General features: G+C 45.1%; 1 long non-coding RNA gene across 1 annotated transcript; it reads left to right on the top strand.

The window, feature by feature from the left end:
• Positions 1-43: 43 nt before the first annotated feature.
• On the top strand, positions 44-19,666 carry LOC135239376 (uncharacterized). The gene is made up of 3 exons (XR_010325358.1): positions 44-181; positions 19,037-19,111; positions 19,224-19,666. It is a non-coding gene; the product is annotated as an uncharacterized LOC135239376 (long non-coding RNA).
• Positions 19,667-20,095: the final 429 nt, after the last annotated feature.

Raw genomic sequence — 20,095 nt, forward strand, 5'->3', positions numbered from 1 at the left:
CCTAACACGTGTTTGAAGTTTCAGAAATTAGCGGGTGGTTGCTGCTGGTAACAAACACGAGTAAAATACGCGGATATACTCGTGCCTTTAACCAATTCGGTCCATCACAGAAAGAAAGAGGATGTTTTCGTAGTTTTTAATGAGCAAATTATACTCCTCGCGTATCTACAAGAAATGCCAGGTACGTCATTGCCCTGAACTGAAATTCGGGTAATTCCGTCGATCTGTAAGTCTGCAAAGATGCGGGCTTTGAAGGATTGGTAGAGGGCGCAGGAAGTCTACACAAGACTTGACTGGAACGCTCCTTTGAGTGCATGAGTGCAGAGAATGGGATTCATCTGTATAGTGCAGGAATAAACCCTCAAAGAGGGCCTTAGCTTTTCAAATACCCCTGCTCGGGGTAGAACAAACCACAACTTTTTTTTTTTCATATCTTTGACACATCCTCTTTGTGGAATGCATGAATTGTTAAAAAAAAGATTTTGCTGCCAAAGTCATCATATTCATCAATGAAGCGAGTCACCACATAGTTGTGTTTTGCCCTACCCTAGGGTGTTTTTTTTTCTACCCCGTGTAGGGGTATCTCTAGATTTTTGAGCAGTTTGTTCCTGCACTATGGACATTAGCCATATGCTAGAACCCCGAAGCCGCATTCATGCCCACACGGTGGATTGACCAAACAACCAGAGTGATACAAGGTTTGGTTTGGTTTGGCCTGAGAGTTAGACTGCGCTGATGAGGAAAGAAGAATGTGAAGGAGGGATCTACAATGCAGCCTTCAAGTGTCTCTTTACTCAGCGACCAAAGAGCCCTCCTTAGTGCCTTTCTGCTGGGGCGCACTGGGTTGTGTTGGACATTTTCCAGTCTTGTCTTTCTAGTTTGCAGCATAATTGGGTCCGGGGTGGAAGTGAAGTGTCTGTAGCTCTCTGTTCTCTTGTTACAGCTCCACACACTTTTTTTTATTAGTTTCCAGTCTCATTTAGCACTTTAGACTTGTCTTCTTGCTTCTGGAACAGTCTTCCCCCACTATTTATTTTCTTGCTATTGCTTATTTCCGGTGTGTGTGTGTGTGTGCGTGTATATGTGTGCGTGTGTCTGAGTGTGTGTGGATATGTGTCTGTACGTGTGTGTATGTATATGCGTGTGTGTATATGTGTGCGTGTGTGTGTGTGTGTGTGTGTGCAAACACTCATAGTCCAGGTTAATATGCTCACATCACACATCACCCAAGGGGAATATAAAAGCAGGAGAGACTAATTGCGTTACTTTATGATTCCTTTATTTTGTACACATCTGTCATCTTAATTACGGTCATAATTTCCATTTATTCCCGTCATTATCATTATATTGGTAAACATTCAATATTCATGAATTTCTTAATGAATGTTGCATGTTTACCCATATATTGTTGTTGTTGTGATTTGTGGATTTTACAGCTGTTGAAACATTTATAGTTAATTGTAAATGACATGCCTTGCTCTGCTCATTTAATGTAAAAATTGTGCATACATCCTTCCATTATCTATACCCGCTTATCCTGGTCAGAGTCACGGGGGTGCAAATATATCTATTATGTTTTATCAACAGTTGACATTTCTAATATTCTATTGCATTTATGCATGTATCTGAGCAACAGCAGGTTTTGCTTGATTATAACAAGAGCATATTTCTGAAATGGCATGCGTTGGACACGGGTACTTCAAAGACCAGGAACAGGAAGAGAACAGACTTTACTGAATGTGTAACAAACATAAATTAATCTCTACTAATAGTCCCAAGGGAGAAACTTTATAAAATGGCTGATAATGATAATAATAGCACAGTGGTGTAGTGGGTAGCACCGTATTCCTCACAGCAAGAAGGTTGTGGGTTCGAGTCTCGGCTTGGGCCTTTCTGTGTGGAGTTTGCATGTTCTCCCCATGTTTGCGTGGATTTCCTCCGGGTACTCCGGTTTCCTCCCACAGTCTAAAGACATGGAGTCTCTAAATTGTCCGTAGGTATGAGTGTGTGAGTGAATGGTGTGTGCGCCCTGCGATAGATTGGCGGCCTGTCCAGTGTGTAATCCTGCCTCTCGCCCAGTGCACACTGGTGTAGGCTCCAGCACCCCCCACGACCCTGACCAGGATAAGCGGGTATACATAATGGATGGATGGATAATAAGAATGCCTCACTGGTAGAACAAGCACTGTTTATTTATTGTGGACTGGAAGTCTTGGAAACTGGAATTCAGCTGCAGTATTCCGACTCCCCAATAGGTGGCACTGCATGGCTGTGAATGTCAGCGGTGTTCTTGTGTGCAGACATTGCTGCCTGAAAGGTAAGGTACTGAATAGATGTGAGTCTGCACATATTTCTGTGTGCGTGAGAGGGCAATGCCCTCTGAGGTGGCATTTTTGGCGAGTCTTTTGCTCCTGGCTGCTTCCTCTTTTCTCCGAATGCACTGTGGTGAGGGCGGTACCTCAGTGTGTCAACTGCCATCGTGGTTAAGACGGGGGGTTGGGGGTTGGGGGGGGGGGGGTTGTGAGGAACTTCTTAAGATGCTAAACGCTGCCACTCTCGCGCTCGGCCATGCAAAATGTGTCAAACTGTGGTAAGCAAGGGGACTGAGGAGCCTGCCAATCTGTCAGACCTTGGGCTAACCTTTGCAAGCGGCGCGCTTCGTTGAGCTTAATTACTGGCTGTGTGGCTTATCAGACCCGATAATGGCCGTGGCTGAGTTTCAGCTGGGCCTGCGATCGGGTCTGACCATCGACATTGGAGTCACCTCTACCCCCCCCGTGGTCGCTGAGGGAAATGGGCTGCGCAATCTGCATTAGTATAATCCTCACAGGAGACATGTGTATTTATTAGCATGACGGGGGGAGAGGGGAGGGGAGGGGAGGGGAGGGGGGGTATGGTTATTTAATTTGCTATTTCATTTTATTATTATTGGATGTGCTAGATTATTCTGCAGATTATGAAATGAATATTTTGTAAGTATCTTTCTGTTCTTGGACCTCATCTGGGACCTCTTGAACTACATCATAGTTTCCATGTGGCTGTGCCCGTGACCGTGCCCGTCACGTTGCCCATGGCAACGCCTGGGACGATGGCCATGACCGGATACGTAAACCGCGCCCATGGCAATCCTATGGAACCCTGTCTACACTCACAATGGGAAAAATAAAAAACTGCTGACATTCACACTTAGTTGTCTTCTCCTAAAAAAGTGAAATCATAAGTGCCACTGAATTTTGACAAACGAGAGCCAGTATGTTCTCAATCAATCAAAATTCAAAGAGAACACGCTGCTATAAAATATGGTCATAATGGTGTCATTCTCTATAAAATAAACGCTTTATTATCTTAACTTTATTAACATCACTTCTGATGAAGGTTGCAACAATGTCACGTTTCTAGTTTAATGAAGCATCCATTTTCTCAAATGAGTTTTACTCGTTTATGTTTGACTTCCCATAATTTGGATGGGATCCAGCACAAAGATTTGCAGAATATATTGAGGGACTCCAGACTCTTAACAACAAAACCTCTGAGCAGCACCTGGGTGAGTATCATCAGTACTGCACCCGGGTGAATATCCCATGTGTAGCACCCGGGTGAATATCCCATGTGCAGCACCGGGTGAATATCCCATGTGCAGCACCCGGGTGAATATCAGTGGGTGAGTATCAGTGGGTGAGTATATGGGTGAACACTCTCAGTGCGGCACCCCCTTTGCAGAGTTTGTTGGTGCGAGAGTAATCTCCCCAGGATGGTCCATAATTAGAACAGCGCTATGTGGAGCCACAGTGCAGTCAGGTGTGTTAAATTACAGAAGCCTCTGTATTATAATGTGTCATCTCTGAAGTGAACTCCCCGCCGGTAATCCAACACCTAATATTCAACTCACCAATGGCAATCTTGCACATGGTTGAGCCTGTCAATGGCAATTTAGCGCAGTGTATAATTAAGGCAGGCTTTGCTGATGAACCTTTCAAGGAGCCGTGCTCTCTCTCTCTCTCTCTCTGACACAAACCAGGAGTTCTGGGAGAATTGAGTATGGAGGTTTTAGGACTGAACGCGGGCTGCTACTGGGACCATGCTAAAGAACCGTCCTTATTTTAACTCCGTTTGATACAGGGAAACGATACCTGCCATTTACATGGGGGCCTCTCATGATCATCTAAACATTGTCTTTGGATCTGGTCTTTGAACCTGTGAAGTAAAAATGAATGACCGTGATTGATTTTGGTTGGGGCTTCGGAAATGAAGTCTGAATGTTATGAGACTTTCGTTTTCTCCTCCGACTTAACACCCCAAAACCCATGCCCACTGCCCCTGTCTGCTGTAAGCAGACCTCTCACCCTCCACCCTGTCCTCCAAAACTACTGCCTCCCTCTTCCTCATCTCTACACAGATGCTATGGCACATCCTCTCTCCTTTTCTCTCTCTTTCTTGAACCCATGTCTCCTGCTTCCCTCTCTTGTTTCCAGACTGTTTTGACCCCCCCCCACACACACACACGCACTCCACAGTCTGGCAGGACCGGGCTACAGCCAGTGCAGAGGAAATGCTGAATACCCATGGTGAATATCCAGGGCCGCTGCTGCCCACTCCACCTGCCAGGCCCTGCTCTCTTCATTTTCATCAGCTATCACCTCCACGGAGGTCAACTTTTTTTAATTTTTTTTATCAAATCACCATTTTTAAAATGAATATTTGTGTATCAGGAGACGTTCCTGGCTCTGCGTCAACCTCTCCCTGCAGACAGGCTGTTTCCCATTTACACTTAAAACCGCCATTTTATAACCCTCCCCTTAAGAATGAGGTGGCGGAGTTCTTCAGTAATTCGTAATTACAGACCAATTTGTAACAACCGTTCTAAGTAAAGTTCTAAAGAAGGCTGTCCTTTTTCAGCTGAATGACTTGGCTTATTTAACTGTAATAATATTTCTGAGAAACTCCAGTCTGGATTTTGTGCCGAGCACTGCCCAGACGGCCCCAGTTAAAGTTGTGAACGATCTTAGACTCTGCCTTGACGCAAATGCCTGCCTTAGATCCTTTAGATCTGAGTGCGAATTGTGATGCTGTCAATCGCGAAATCTGTCCTGACAGATTGCATAAATGGGCTGGTCACCCAGGCGCTGCGCATAATCTGTTCCGAGACCATCTTGTGTGCCAGGAAGTTTTTGTTTCCCCGGGTAACCACTTTCCAAGGACGGGGACAGTGGATATCATGTGCAAAGCTACAAGGCATTGAACATGGTTTAAACGACCTTTTTTTTTTGCCTTGCTTTTACGAATCACTTTCATCTTTCTTTGAGACCATTTATTTTTCCCCCTTCTCACTGCCCTCTTTTACTGTTGGTATCGTCACGGATGTTTTACCGAATTTTTAAAACTGATACAGAGTTGATATTGCGTGAAGTGTGAGTTGATGATGTGTGAACTGGCTTGCCGTGGAACTTTTGTAAGCAGTTCACTATGCGAGTAAAGTTTTATTAGTTTTTCGAAGCTTGGTTCTGAGCCTTGCAAGCTGTTCCCCACCTCCCTCCCCTTCTCAGCCCGTTCCCTCCTCTATCACTTCCTCTGCGGAGGACTTTGCCATCTGCCGTCAGGAGGAAGTGGCTGACATCCACAAGTCCCGCTCTCACCCCTGGCAACACCACCGTTTTGGGGCTTCGGGGAACAGCGGTTCCCTCAGAGAGGTGCTAGATAAATCTTTAAAAAAACGCAGAGAACATCACGGTGGCGCGCTGGGCGAGGAGATTCTTCCTCTGCTTCGGAAGAATCTGTCTGTCACTCCACACCCGTTCAGCCCGGCTTCTGCTGCAGGCTTTAGTGCTGTCCCCACATTCTGCTGCAGCTCTCTCCTCCATTTACCTATTCTGTTTTTACCAGTGATGTAAAATCTCCAATTATACAATGCAAATGTACATCGCTCTGTACGAGATCGTCTGCAAAACGGTGCTAATACAACGTGGTTTGTGAGCTGTTTGTTGAGCATGAAGAATTATGGAAATACAGTCCTGACGACAGGGAGCGAGGGAATGAGAAAGACTTGTGGCAGATGTGCCTCTGTTCAGAGGAACCCAAGTTCATTTCCTGATTTGAGATGCCGCCCACCCTCCAAGACCCACCTTGGTTATATTATTCCGACTGTGTCACCTGCTTCTTTCCTAAATTCCTTTCCCTGAACATGGTTATTTTTCCCCCGGTGAGCTGATATGTGTCTGTCAGGCTGATAGAGGCTTTCAATGGAGGTCACGCGCGTAGACTCACGCACACATACAGCACTCCAGCCCTGTGTACATTATCACTTCCTGGTCCTGTCTGTCATAGGGCGTTGTCATAGCCCCCGCTGTCACTGCATCCTGTGGCTACAGCCTCACACACACACGCACACACACGCACACACACACATACACACACACACGCACACACACGTATGAGCGCAAGCATGCTCGCACAGACACAGACACAGACACACACACACACACACACACACTCACAACTTCCTGTTCTGATCTCGATCCTGACCTCTGTACTTCAAAAGGAAGGCTACAGGTGTTCCATTTCAGACGTGAGAGGAAGCTGCCCAACATCAGCTATCTATTTCTGGCTGCTTGTCTTTGAATGACTTATTCTCATTCAGGGGTAGCTAGCTAGGTAGGCATAGCTGCCCTAGCGTTGAGATGAATATGATTTGTATATCAGTTATCTTCGTTGAAATGGTAACCTTTAAGGAAATGAATTGTTACATCGCACGGAAAAAGAATTTTGATTTTGCCTCTAAAAAAAGATAAGTCTGGCTTACATCACTTACGTCACAGACGCAAAAGATTTTTCATTTATTTGATGGAATTGTTGATCCTGGTAAAAAAAATAAAAATAAATAAAGACCTTGGAATATCCGTGACTTGGAATATCCAAGACCATTGCGTGAAGTGTATGTGTGTTTATCACTAAAGATCATTAACCCATAAGTCCCAAGAGTAGAGGCCTGTGTGTTAATTGATGACCAGGTTAGAACTCAGAATCATATTTCATACAGCAAAAAAAGCTGTTAGCAGTTGGCACCAGCACGGGCCAGATCCGAGACCGCGGTGCTCGCTTCCTGACCTGCGTGAGTCGCTTTTTGGGGTACCCAGCAGCCCCAAAGATGGAGAATAGGGTAGCTCAGAATGTACAGGGAAAATTTAGACAGGTATTTAAAAAAGCCTTATGTGTGCAGTAAAATGTAGACAGGTATTTTATTAGAGATCAAATGTAATTTGACATTTTTGAGCTATTGCCCACGTTATTCTAATTCAATGCTGCCCACGTTATTCAGTTCAACGTTATTCAATGCTGTCTGTGGACCTTGAGGAACGTTAAGCGTTCAGCGCAAACGCACGGCGGTTCGGTGCCAGAGCGGTCTATCGCATCCTTTATGGTCCTGCGTTTTGTCTCTGACCACTGAACGCAGCTCGGAAAAGAAAAAAAAGACATAATCCACATTCTACAACTTGGCGCCATTCATCAAGTTTGATCCTTTTTTTAAAAAGAATTCCTCCTGTGACCAGTAAGGCTACTGAGCTTTAATGGGGTTTGAAATGGTAAGATACCTTTGACCTTTAACCTTTTGGAGAAGTGCCACTTGCCCTCCACTAAGTCAGGTCATGCTTGTCTGCAGTAGTTTATGGTCTACGCTAAAGGAAGAGATGAGCTGGCAGGCTTATAACACAAACCAATGCGCTGGAGTAAAGGAAGCTCAGAGGCAGTCACCCAGGACCAGCCATCTTGGCTCCTGTTGCTTTCGTCGATATGGTGATTTGCTTGTTTTTGCCGCGAGGAACATGTTTTCCTATTTCCCTAGCCTGTCTCTCAGTGCTTTAACCGTTTTAGGCTTGGGGGGGAGATCTCATCTTGCATTATTAACGTCCTGTTTTATGGCGGCCTGAACTTCCTCCGATTTGTTTTCCGCCGCGCCTGTCCACCTGCGACAGCGCCACAGTGAGCTGTGTGTTAATAAATCTCTGAGCGTAAACTCGCTGGGCTATTCGGTGGCCTGTTTCCCATCTTTCTTGGGTTATCACTTCATGTATGTATATATAAATATAAATACATATATTTATATATATATGCAATTTGTTATTTACAAATTTTGGGCATGTCTCTGTGCGCACTGGGAACAGGCTTTGTGTTCTGCAGAGCTGATCCTGCGAGCCAAACAAGCATGCTAAAAAACTGCTTTTCATTAGCTTTTCATTAGGCCCCGCATCATTAAAATAATGGGGATAATTATCTTCAGGGCTGCCAGACGGCTGCTATTAAAAGGCCGCTTTGATATGAACTTCATTTCAGTCGAGCTGATGCCTTTTGATTAAGGCTCCCGTGCTGCCTGTCGGTTGTGACGTGAAGAAAAACGGGCTCTCGTCTGATTAAATACAATCGGTCAGGTGGCTGTGGTTGTGCTGCTAGCGAACTTTGAAATGTATGAACGACGGTTTCTGTGTTGCTTTGACATTTTCCCTACCTCATAGCAACTGAAAAAGGAAGACAATTTGTATGGGTGACATTTATATTTGTGTGATATTATTATATTTTTCAACCTAATACTACCAGTACTGCTTTATTTATATAGTATATTTCATACTTAATGTTCAAAACACTATTTGTGAAATGTTTATGGTGATAATAACATGTCTGGGATGTCTGCTAGCTTTGTTTATCAAAAGTGAGATTACGATTGAAAATAATACAATGTTTTTTAACTTCAGATTTAGCATTTGGGATTAAAGTGTCCAGCTCTGCGCAAATCAAATGAGACCTCTGCTTAGGGCACAGATTATGGAACTTAAGTCTTATCAGAATTTAGCTGGAGGAAATTCTGCCATCGATAAACAGTTATAGAGAGCAGATATTTCACTTGTATCACCAGTTTTTGCTGACAAATTGGGTAGCATCTGCATAGCAATGCAAGGAGATATCATGCTTACAAAACAATTTGCTATGGGCAGCATATAAATTGGCCCTAAGATAGATCCATGGGGGACTCCACAGGTAATAGATCCATGGGGGACTCCACAAGTAATAGAAGTAACAGATGACGCATTCACCCACTCCCACTGCAAATCATCTACCAGACATATAGGAATTGAACCAACCCCATACTCTGTATTAATCAACCCCAGGTTCTTTCCATTAAGATCACGATCAAATGATTACATGATCAATGGTGTCAAAAGCTGCAGCAAGGTCTAAAAGATCCAGAATAGAATATGTGTTGGAATCAGCATTTATTAGCAATTCATTTTCTTCTTGAACCAGGGCAGTTTCCGTGCTGTGGTCTTATCAATGTTTAAGCCGTTGAGTTGGGTAGTTGTTTAATATTTCAAATGTCCATATTAAGTAAACTATTGGTTCATAAACTAATATGCTGCCCTGTAATTCCTGTATATTTAAATAAAATCTCACAACAAATAGTTTTTGCAATAAAACACTAAGTGTGTGATGTTACTTGATGCCATCTTTCAGACTTTAAATATTTGTGGTGAGATACTACACTGTTGGGGAAAAAAACGCATTAACAAAGCGACTCATCATTTCAGAAATCTCATTATTCATCTCAACCAACTAAAACGTATTGCTCTGTCAAACCAAGAAGTAATTGCTTGCAAATTTATAGCTTTTTAAAAAGTAATTTAGAGAATTTCATCTGAACCCTTGCACATTGTTGAGTTCGTTGAAATTGGACTTCGTAGTCGCATAATTGTCTATTTCTCATTCCAGGAAGTCATTTAAGACCTTTCTGATAAAGAATGGGACTTTGAAGTTTGAAAATTACCACTAAAACCTCCTTCAGTTCACTTGGGTCTTTCACCCAGTATATTCAGTTTTTTGTTTTTTTTTCTATTTATCTTTAGCTTCTGTGACAGTTTAATACCAGAGCACAAATTCAAACCGTATGAGGGATCTTTATGATTTCTGATGCATTTGGAAAGAACGGAAAGGTTACATCTCAGCTTCCTGAAGCACTTGGCAGTTGGCAAGATTTCATAAAAGGAAGCTCAAACCATGAAAAAATAGAGCACCCAGAGAGCATGTTTTAAAAAAGAAGGGTCCCTCGGGACCGAACAGTCTTCAGATACCTGGTCTGCTTACCTGTCTTTCCATTAGCATGTTTCAGGAAGTGGGAGCTTGCATCATTTCCTCAGCCCTGCTATGGTAAATGGTAAACGGACTGCATTTGTACAGCACTTTTATCTATATATTTATATATCCAAAGCTCTCATTCACCCATTCATTCACTTGACATGCAAGGCGCCGATCAGCTCGTTGGGAGCGATTAGGGGTTAGGTGTCCTGCTCAGGAACACTTTGACACGCCCAGGGCTATCTGGTGTACTGTAGGTGTTTGGAATGCGTGTGTTGGGCTGTAGGCCCTGTGTGTCTCTCTGGGTCTGTTGTGGTGGTGCTGTCTGGTGTATGTGTGTGGAACATCTGCATTGGTCTGTTGGCCCTGTGTCGCTGTCCCAATACATTTGCATTGAACCGTATATGATAAATCAATCACAGTGATCTGCCCAAGCTTGCTCATAAATCATACATATGCATATTTACCTCATTGATATCTTTGTGATTGACTTATCAGATTTATCCGAGTCAATACTGTTCTTGGTTTAGAACAATCTTTGTGTCTGACTCCTGATTGAAATCAGAGAGGTTCTCCTGTGGCTGATTTGCAGACGCTGTACGCGCCGTGCGTATTTCAGACATTCAGCGCAGTTTACGCAGCGGCTGCTCCGCTCGCAGGCGCCCCGACAGGCCCGATGTGTCATATCGGGTAATCGCAGAGGTGTGGAGAAGGATATGAGCTCGCGCTGCAATAACGGCGATGCCCGCCACCCGAGATTGTTTTCCCCCGCGACGCCCCGCTCAACCTACTGCGCGCGTGACACGATATCACAAAGAAGCGTCTGAAGCACTTATGCGAGCCGTTTAGTTTCACAAAAGACTGATGCATTTTACAGCTGAATAACAACAGAATAAACTGCTGGGCTACAGCAGAGATAATGTAAAGGACGCCCCCCTAATGTGGTGCTTGTTTTAACCTCCTAAGTGTGTGGAGCCGAACGCTATGCTCCTGATAAAACTACTGAGATGGATATGGAAGCTGGCTAGTGTCGAGACCAGAGCCCATTAGCATGTTATTTCCCCCCCCGCAGTACTGCCTTTAAGCAGCAGAGTTTTTGCAAGTCATTTCCAGTGACACGGCAATCGCTCTCCAAGCCTTAAGTGCAACGCAGCTGCCCCACCTCGTGTGGTGCCGAGCCTCTCCCAGTCAGCAAATCACAGGGAGACGGGCTTCTCCTGATCAGCCAATCACGGAGAGACACCCTTTCTTGATCAGCCAATCACGGAGAGACGCCCTTCGTCTTCCTGTCCTCCCCTGAACGCACACCTATTTCCTACCGCAACCCAGCACCTCCCCAGCGTATAACACCCACCTATTCCCCCTCTAACACCCCCACCACCTCCAGCCCCCACCCAGAACACTTTAGAGCATGTGCCCCCATCCAGATACGCGCACCATCTGCACATTTATATGTGATATCTTTGCACACAGCGGACTGCGCGTGTGGATTTGTGTAAACCCACACCTGCTAGCTGGTAAAACCGGGCCCTTGGGTAAATCAAACCCCCACAACAGGCTGAATAAGGGGAACCAATTTCTGCTGCACCAGGGTGTTCAGCTCTCTGCTGACAGATCCTGGGCTGTGTGCCAGCGTTACTCTGAATCTGTTCGCACGCCGCGCTCATTCCAGCTCGTGATGGGCAATTTACGTTTACCGAACATTTCACCAGATTTATCAAAAAATTGATTTTGACAAAATGTTCCCCCCTTGAACCTCATCGCTGAATTGAAACCAGATGCCCACGGCTTTGGCCTGAAAATGAGACTCGATACAGTTGTTTCCATCGGGGGCTATCGGTGGCTGTCCTAAACTGGATTTTGTGTAAATGTGGTGATTTTCTAACAAGTGCGACTGAAGTGTGTTTCAGTACTCCCCCTCCCCCCACCCCCGCACCCTGCCCTCCACCTGCCCAGCCTTATCAGTTTCATTCATTTCTTCTTTATCCCGTAGCTGTGTTCCATATTTGCAGACAAGATCAGACTGGTCTTGCTGTTGAGCTGGGGCGCGCAGAAAGCTGAAACACTGTCGATAGCCACCCCCGCCGGCCCTATCTTTCCATTTTGATTTATTTTGCCTCGTGTCTTCAGACAAGATCAGTGAATGCTTGAACTCCGAGGTTCCATTGCAGCTAATGTAATTTCCTTGCGCCTCTTCCTGGCCGAGGCTGCTGGTATCTGGGCAGTGCCGGACGGGTTTTTAATGGGACGGAGTCTAGCGCTGCCGTCGCTCTGTCTGAAACACAATAAGACCAGCGCGGCGTTGTCTGCGAAATCATGAACCCTGTGTGGGTGGGTGTGTGCGTGTGTGCGTAAGCGTGTGTGTGCGTAAGCGTGTGCGTGTGTGTGTGTGTGTGTGGTGTGTGTGCGTGTGTGTGTGTGTGTGCGTGTGCGTGTGTGTGTGCGTGTGCGTGTTCGTGTGTGTGTGTGTGTGTGTGTGTGTGTGTGTGTGTGTGTGTGTGTGCGTGTGTGGGTGTGTGCGTGTGTGCGTGTGTGCGTGTGTGCGTGCGCGTGCGCGTGCGCGTGCGCGTGCGCGTGTGTGTACGTAAGCGTGTGTGTCCGGTAAAATACATAAACTTCTCCAAAGACATTTTTTGTTCTCTTATCTTCATCTGTTGGTGGCCTCATGCTGTTAATATTCTTCTGTCTGTCAGCCACAGATTCTCAGCTGTGGTGACTTCTTTGGCCATCTGCACAGAAAGTGGCTTTTCTGTTCTGTGTTTCTGCTTCTGTAGATGCTGCAGGCTACAGTGTGCATGTGCATGTGTGTGAGTTTTATTCCTGTAGCTGCTGCAAGTTCTTTTTTTTTCTTTCTTCTTCATTCTTCTTTCTTATTTCTTATTATTCCCTCTTCATCATATTATTATTAACTATGCTGATAGTTAAAATGATAACTAAAATTAATCACAAGAACTCTACAGTCATTAGTTATTATTAAACTGTGCTATGTTATTTGAAGAGTAAACAATTCAGTTACACAAAGCAGCATGCAGACTCGAAACTGTTTTTTTGACATCATATATGATACATAAAAGACTAAGTTGTTTTTTTTTTAAAAAGTCAATCAGTCAGCCAATCAGCATAGTATCTTTTGCACTATGATCGGAAGGATTACAGTGAGTAGTCATTTTCCCATAAATGGGTAATTGGGCCCCAGGGTTGTCATATCATCCTGACACCATAACCAAGTGGCTGGGATATTAAACTGCATTTGAAGTAGTTTATGGCTGAGTCTGTTCAGGAGGAGGGGGCTCTCTGCCGCAGTCGACTCAGTGAAGGCCCAGCGGGGTGGAGGAGTGATTAGTTAAAGCAGTTCATGGTAATTACCCCTATTAGTGCGGGCGGGGTTTGATGGAGTCAGTTATCGCGCGCGGTTATGACTGCTCTGTGAATTGCACTGTTAATAAGCCCTGCCCTCCTCCCAGGTTCTTTTCATTAGCCATGAAGGAAGATGGCAGTGCTGCAGCAGCGACAGTTTGCATGGCTGTGTTTATCTTGCTTTAGTTACATTACAATTCATATAAATATGTAACCGTTATAAGACTCATACGCACATATCATCAAGTGATATTATATTGAAGGTAATATTTCTCGCTCACATCTGTCTCTCACAGACCTGGGTCAAATACGTATTTGTTTTGGATTCAAATACTTTTCTATGCTTTACTGATCTTGTCTGATGTATTGGAACCAATGAAATACTCTCAAAAAGTGCAAACCCCGCCTTCTGGTCATATTGGCGGGCTCAATTACACCAGGCAAGATCAACAGAGCACAGAAAAGTATTTGAATCCAAAACAAATATTATTATATAATATTTGACGCAGGTCTGGTCTCTATCTGTTTTTTATTCTTTTATTCAGTCTGGCAGCTTTCCCTGGTCTGTGACGGAGGGCCTGTAGCTTTATATGCTCTGGCGTCTCTGAATGCAGGCTGGAGCGGGAGCCGGGAGGCGTCTCGGGCGCTAATGGTTTCTGAGCGCGTGCGGAAAGTCACCTTCGCCGCCCCACTCGCATTCGCGCGCTGTTACCGGGCAACGCGCGGACGCGGGCGGGACGACGGCGGCTCGTAAATATTAATGGTGTCATCCGGCATAAGGGCCCTTCGCTTAAAGACGAGGCGTGATTGTCTCGTTCGTCTTCGTCTTCGCCGCCCCCCCCCTCACTCGCGCCATCGTTATTGAGCCGCCTGTCAGTCACGGGGGCCCGGCTGTCATCGCCCGCGGCGACGGGACCCGTCTCGCTCCACGGCTCTCCGCTAGCGCTAATCTCCGGCGCTCGTCGGAACGCCGGCGCGGCACAACGGCCGCTCAACCGACAGGACCCGCCATTCACAACCGATTAGCCGCCGAATGAGAGAATCTCGCTGCATTGTCCCTTTCAGGGGGGTTCCAAAAGAAAATATCTTTCCTGGTGTCGGGTTTGATTTTGAGAAAGCCGCATTGAGGTGTCAGAGCGCTTTGACGGTGTGACAGTCAGATTAGAGTGGTACAGGAGAAGCGTTCCACGGTGGTCTTGCGGTTTTCCTTCCGGAATAAGCCGTAAATTTAAAGCCCCACTGTTGTGTTCGTTCAGACAGTGAGGGATTGAGTGAAATATATTTCAGTTCTAAATCCAGCGATTTTAAGGGTTAACACCCTCGTTTAACCTTCCGCGTTGTTTAATTTAATGTGTATTTAAATGCAACATCAAATCAAATCAACATCAAATCAGAATACATAGGTTCAACCACTTTAAACAACAGGTGTTGGAGACATGGACAGGTTACAGTCACAAAAGAAATGAATGAAGGAAAATACCAAACCACAGCTTGATTTTCCCAAGAAAACCAAGACCAAAGTTCAAAAACCAAAAAGACAGATGAATACTCCAAAAATAAAATATAAAAATGTCAGATGAGCTGGAAGACAAACACGTCAGATCCTGCGCACACCAACAAAAAAAAAAAAAAAAAAACCAGGCCCAGACGCAAGGTTCATATTCTCCAGATGGCAAGAGCAGATATCAACCCCTAAGTGCTCACCACAACAGATGTTATCTGGCTGGTGTTAAGAACACAATAATTGTTCAGTAAAAGTAAAGAGAGGCCCACATTTTATGTAGCTGAACACTTATCCTGGCCCATGCATACTTAACTATTTGAGCGCTAAGGTGATTTTGACATTTTTTCACAACCATCAGCTTTTCACAGATTAAATGGGTTTATCCAATAGATAACCCCTCAAGCAACCTTCATTTTGTTCACAAGACTTGTCCTTATCAGGAACTGTCAAGCTTATAATATCAAGCCTGGATATGATATGGATTAGTAGGTAGGCCCTATTATAGGAGGAAAAAATTGTTATCGCTTACGAAAAAGATGTGTTCACTTGAGTATATCTCCAGTATCAGCTAAGGTATGTAATCTTCTATTACAAGGATAGGTTGCATGAAGTAGCCACGTCATAGAGTCACGTCAATAGGACATATCATGTCTTTATAATGGATAAAAATAGTACCTTACAGAAATATGCTCAGAGAACTGAAATGGTTAAATAAAACTGGTTTCTTTTATTCTGATGACACTACCAATTCAAACAATAAATAGCTGTGTTTAACAATAATGAATCATAAAATAAAAATAAATGAATCCATGACATTTAATTGAAATCAATGACTGAGCTACGGAGCTAGCTACTCAAGCTAGCTACTCAATCACAAGTGATTGATTGAGCAAGTTTGTCAGATCAAATTATTTGCTTTTACAAATCTGTTGATATTTGCTAGTTTGCTTGCCGATAACCCATATTGGCTGCATTGATTATCGATCATTTCCTATATGATCTCCTCCAACGACCGTTTGCTTTGGAATGGGAGAGAAGAGCTATGGCCAACTCTAATTAGCATGGTTAGCAGGCTCAATAAACACTAGTCAGAGGCTGTGGGATCAATGGCAGTTATTTCTGAAACTGAATCTCTTAAATTACTGGAACAGGTTTGCTGTCAGGAACATTGACTTAGGCCCAGATATATGCTCTGTGTAGTCACGTGAGCTCTTCCTGTATCTTTTCTTCCTTATAAAACAAAAACACATAAAACACATTGGCATATTTTGAAAGATGTACTGTAATACTTTGAATAATAGATTTATTAAATATTATTTAATATATACAGACACTCCAAATATAGAGCATTAAATATAAATAAAAATAGATTTTAGATTCTAAATGTCAAATTAAGAAATATATTGGATATATATTGGATGTCAGTAAATGGAAATATATATATTTAAATGTCTCCTTTGTGTCTACATACGGAGCGCGATCCTGTTTCTGGCGCGCAATTAATCTCCCCTTAATAGCCGAGCGGGTGCGAGCAGTTATCCGAGATGATTCAATCCCAGATTATCTGATCGAATCACCGCTCGCGCTCGCGAATCGGAGCAAGCGGGAATTGAATCAGCGCATTAATCGGTGATAGTTTAAGCGACGCGCCCCGGCCTCCGGCTGTGAGGCTTAAGTGAGCTGCGTCACGCAGCCGCACGCTCAGGGTCCCCGGCGCTGTGCTGCCCTGTGCGGTCAGCAGGGAACCGGTCCGTGCCCAGCCCTGTGCGCTGGGGGCTCGAGCCTGCTGTCCTCTCCTGCACCGGAAAAGACTCAGAAGCTTGAGGAAATTGTTGAATGGTGTGCTGCTGAGTGGGGGGGGCGGGGGTGGGATGGAGTCAGCTCTGTGCCTAGCCTCAAGCTACTTTCCCTGCTCGAAAAGATGATGAATGATGAATGATTTGTTGAATGGGCTGTGTCTGGCTGGAGTTGGGGGTGGGGGGGGGGGGTGTTTGGAGCTGCTGGCTGTCAGGGCTACTCTAGGGAAACACTCTTCTCTCTGTCCCACACACCTGCATCTGCGAGCATAGGGCTACCCGGGTCCTGCACAACCAAAGACGCCTTTTAGGAAGGAAAGTGTACTGAGGGATAAAAACACAGGATGTTCTGTGAGGCGGGGGGGGGGGGGGGGTAGGAAGCAGGGATAATGGTGCTCAGGAGTCTGGAAATGTCATCTCAGTTTCTTCAGTTCTTCCCCAAAATGTGTGAGGAGTCACAGGGTCCCCTGACGGATGTGTACACTGCTGGAACATATGGACTACACACTGCAGTCTTTACACTTTTATCCACAACAGGGGCGGGTTTACCCCCACCGAAGCTCCTCCCACACACTGACTGAACCTCCTCCTTACCCAGCTGCTGCGTGTTATAAAAGCACACCCCCTCATACCCCTCGCCCCCCCGCCCGCTCGCGTCTAATTGCCCCCCTGGAATGCGCACGTGTCCCCTCTCTCTGTCATTATCCTATCCCTTTGTTCCCGTCTCTCTCTCTCTCCGCGGCGATGATGATTGCGTGCCAGAGGAGAGGCCGCCTGTGAGTCATCAGAAACGCAGAGCCCCCCCTCCCCCACCCCCCCCCACGATGGCAGCCGTGATTGTGCTCTCCCGTTCCGCCGGTCCGTAATCAGAACCCCCCCCCCACGCGGTCGCCGGGGGCGATCGGCGAGGGCCCCGTTAATGAGGGTGTTGTGATTTCTCGAGGGCCACTCCAGCTCCTCGGCTCCCCGGGCCCCACGCACCGGGCCCCGCCGTCCGCTGATTGTTCGATTGCGGGCCGCTGATTGCCCGCTTCGCTCCGTCCTCGTGCCCGGGGCTCGATGGACCCCCGTCGCCGTCTGAAGTCCTTATTTTAAAAAAAATCTTTATTTATTTATTTTTTAAACGGCAGAGAGGGGAACGCAATACCGCGGCTCTTTACATAATCTGAGCGCCTCCATTACGGCTCTTGTGTGCCGATCGACGGCGGCGTGATGGCGTGGAGTGGACACTACTGGTGACCGGCTCTGGCGGTGGGCGACGTGGGGAAGAGGTCGCTCCGGGAAGACGCGTTTCAACATAAATTGCGCTCCGGTTGTCGCACTTCAAAAAATTCTAAATGTCAGGGACGGAATCTTAAGTGTTCGGAAACTGATTTGATTCAGATCACAGACGATACGGAACACATAGTGAGGCACAGAGAGAGGGGATAGTGGTTACCTGGGGGGGGGGGGGGGCAGGGGGCGTACGGGGGGGACAGGGGGTTGTTACGTCTCTTCTTTGTAGAGGTTTTTCTTTTCATGTCCAGCTACACAATTTGTAGCAATTGATCTTACTCGCAATTTAGGAGAGCCAGAAACAGAGGAAGCCAGCACTGAACTAAAACCTTTCTGCTCCGCTCCTCGTGCAAAAGAAAACAGAACTCTACTTTGATTCCGCTCAATTATGTAACAAAAAAAAAGAAAGAATGCTATTATTCATTGTGTTTGTGTCCAGCGAAGGTAGAAGCATGCTTAAGTGCACTGTGGCCAGCTCCCTTTGACTTTGTTCCCTTGTAAGATCCTTTTGATTTTTCTACCCTATTCATTTTGAAGACACTCTTATCCTGAGTGACTAACAACGGCAGACAATTACGTATCCACGTGCACTATGTAAGCAAATGTTTCCTGTGATGTTTTTAAAATGCACTGGCTCAGCATGTAACTAAGTTAATCACAGTGTACTTTGGCAAGTATTGCATTATTAAGAAGTGTGGACAACATTATTGTTTTGGGAGTTGCTCAGATGAGAAAAGCGTACCGTCGCTTATTTTTAAGAAAAATAGAAATATGCCGTATTGTGGTTACGTTTAATCTGAGCCGGGGTCAAATAAAACATTATGAATTCAGTGCAGAGAGAAGTGAGAAGCTCATTGTGAATGAGGAGGGGGGAAAAAATGTAGCAGGTGCTCAAATGTTCTAGAAGAACAAAGAATAAAGAAGAACGCAATTATGAACTGCAGACAGCCTAGCCTGAGGTGCTAATGGACGGGTTTTTTTGTGACAGGTTCTTCTGTTCCCTCTTCACTCAGGGCAGTGGCAAAGGGAACGCACTAGGAGAGGTAGCGTAGAGAAGACTCAGGTAAGTGGTCAACATCTCTCCTGTTGCATTTCCCGACTGTTGGCCTACTCCTGCCTGGCTCTTAATGAGGTGTTTCGTGTTACAAAACATTGCATTTTGTCCCTTGGATTAGGAATACGCAAGCTTGTCTGCGCTCTCTCGAATTAAGGCCACTGGATACTGCGGTAATGATGGACCAACAATTAGGAGCGACCGGGCACCGAAAAAGACATCAAAATCGTCCAATTAGGGGCTGAAAGTAATTTGATTGGAATCCATTCGAAACACAAAAAAGTTAAATAAACTTGGATCAAATTGAAAGGCAAACCTTTAATTGAGTCTTTTGTGAAGACACTTGTTGAAATGCCAAGCGTATTCTGTTGCTCTGTTCACACACTGATAATTTAAATGTGTTCTTTAAAAGCTAGCCGTTTGGCCTTACATTTGTGAAACATTTTGGTTCGAATGAATTTTTGCGTTGAGTACAGGTTGAGAACGGACCTGTCCGATCTGCCTATTAAGTCAATTAAACGGACAAATAGCCTTTACTGCTGCCTAGAAACAGGTTGATTGACACCTGCCCTCACACTGCTGGCTGACACACTGAATGAAAATACTACAGAAAGAATGATACTCCCTAAATGCTTAAATGTTGATGATCCTATAGTCAACCTCAAAGCTACCAGTGCAAAACAACTGACACGTTACTGCTTTTCTCTAATAAATAAATTCAATATTGAAATGCAATACAAATGCAATAAAATGTTGGCCACACATTTTATTTCATTAGTATTGAAATAACAACTTTTTGTTTGCGTGATGGGAATGTTGAGAGACAGCGAAATGATCAGCCGGCTAGTGAATCACTGAAGTTTGTGTTTGTGTGAATCAAAAGTGACAAACTGTACAGAGGGGGTAGGTTGAGATATGAACTCTAATCGCAATGTTTCCATGTATCGATCGTCAGTTATAATGTACAATTAAAATAGAATAACAGGTGTCTTG

This window comes from Anguilla rostrata, chromosome 14 (genome assembly GCF_018555375.3).
Source record: "Anguilla rostrata isolate EN2019 chromosome 14, ASM1855537v3, whole genome shotgun sequence".
NCBI lineage: Eukaryota > Metazoa > Chordata > Actinopteri > Anguilliformes > Anguillidae > Anguilla > Anguilla rostrata.